This window comes from Chrysochloris asiatica, unplaced genomic scaffold, assembly GCF_000296735.1.
Source record: "Chrysochloris asiatica unplaced genomic scaffold, ChrAsi1.0 scaffold00189, whole genome shotgun sequence".
NCBI lineage: Eukaryota > Metazoa > Chordata > Mammalia > Afrosoricida > Chrysochloridae > Chrysochloris > Chrysochloris asiatica.
The window spans coordinates 1374133-1376184 of NW_006408707.1; the positions used below are offsets into that span (position 1 = coordinate 1374133).

Genomic DNA, 2052 nt, shown 5'->3' on the forward strand with positions numbered 1-2052 from the left:
CATATTTTGTATATACCACTTGAATTTAAAGACTATCTCAAGGATAGATTTGATACATTGAATATTAATGATACTAGATGAGTTGTAGCCTAATATCATGGATATGATATATAAAGAAAGTGAAAACTCATTAAAAATACAGTAAAGAAAGAGAAGGCCATAATGGGTCTCAAAAGAGTCTCTGAAACTTGTTTTTGAATGCATACTAGCTAAAGCTACTAGAAGACATTATGAAGCATTAGAGTTGAATAGTAGATTTCAAAGGAGAGCCTGAGAAAACAAGTAAATTATTATAATGAAATGTGCAGACATAGAAAATCGAAAGAGGAAGACCTTCTAAACAATATGGATTGATACAGTTGCAGCAACATGTAATCAGCAGTCAAGAAATCAAATGATGTATTACATTAGGTAGATCTGGTACAAAAGATTTCTTTAAATTGTTCTAGAGCAAAGATGTCAATATGAGCACTAAATTGTGCCTGACTTAAGGTATGACCTTTATGCGTGTCCAATGACCTAATATGCGTGTCCAGGCGTGGCGTTAGAGAATAAGCACAGGACTGTTAACTGAAAGATTGGCTGTTAAAATCCACCAATTGCTCCTCAGAAACCCTATGCAGGGTCACTGTGAGTCAGAACTGACTGTACAGCACTTAACAACAATAACAATATGCCTATGAAAGTTGGACAATGAATAAGGAAGACCGCTAAAGAGTTGATGCATTTGAATTATGTTGAAGAAGAATATTAAAAAGTACCATGGTCTGTCTGAAGAACAAACAAGTCTTTGTTTAAATAAGTACAGCCATGATGCTCCTTAAAACCCAGGATGGCGAGATTTCTTCTTTCATACTTCGTGCATATTATCAGGATGGACCAGCCCTGGAGAGAAGCACATCATCCTTGTTAAAGTGGAGAGTCAGCGAAAAGTCAATCAACATGGATTTACAGAGTGATGGCAACAATGGTCTAAAACAGCAACAATTGTGAGGATGGTGCAGAAGTGGACAGTATTTTGTTCTGTTGTGCATGGGGTCGCTATGAGTCAGAACGGGACTTACTGGTGTGGTACAGCAGGATAATGCATTGGACCACAAGGTTGGTTTGAATCACAAGTTGGTGATTCAAACCCACCAGCTGCTCCTTGGAAACCCTATTCAGGGTCACTATCGGTCAGAAACAACTCAATGGCTGCTAATACCAAACAACAGCAATAACAAATCTGTTTTAAATCTTTCCATGATATACTCGTAGTATACCTTATTGTATTGGCAAATACTTAACAGTTGACTCCCACCTGTCCCCCATAAAATAAATACCTTGTTGTTTTGTCAATTTCTATGACATAAATAGTTCTATTGAGGCTAATTTCAAACTACCAGTGTAATGTCATTAAATGCAGATTTGGAAAGAGGTGTACACAGTTTTTTTTTTTAATAGTAAAAACATTTATTATCAAGGGAACTGGGGAACACATGTGCTTTAAATACTGTGTATTTGGGGTGGGGATACCACACCACCACATAATTAGAACAAAAGACCTGGTATTTGTACACCTCAGACATCTTTATTTCACTCCTGTTATACCATGAATTCATAGGGCATAGGTTCTAGCAGCTCAGGCTCCTTTCCATTGGTTCTCACAAAGTGTGCCTCTCTGTGGGGAGCAACCTGGTACTTTAGCTGGACCCAGGTACCTTTCTCTTTGGCTTCCTTCTTTTTCTGACCATTTTCCTTCACTGGTTTCAGGAAGCTGCCTTGGCTCTTGTTGTTGTTGTGTGCTGTGGAGCCAGTTCTTACTCATAGTGACCTTGTACAGGATTTCTGAGGCTGTAAATCTTTACGGGAGCAGAAAGCCTCATCTTTCTCCTGTAGAACTTCTGGTAGCTTCGAACTGCTGACCTTGCGGTTCGCAGCCTGATTCATAACCCTGCTACCAGAGCTCTTCTTAATATGTATGCTCAGTGCGCACATTAATTCTCTTGGAGTGAATCTTGCCCTTGACTTGCTTGGTCACAACAATGCCTACAGCATGCTGGGTCACATTGT

The 2052-nt window shown here is 39.0% G+C and overlaps 1 protein-coding gene across 1 annotated transcript in view; it reads left to right on the forward strand.

Annotated features, from left to right (window-relative positions):
• The window catches only part of FBXL17 (F-box and leucine-rich repeat protein 17), a gene marked incomplete at its 5' end in the record, with an annotated part of 910371 nt that overhangs the window by 95413 nt on the left and 812906 nt on the right, over positions 1–2052 (forward strand). The gene's annotated exons all lie outside the window — the stretch shown is intronic.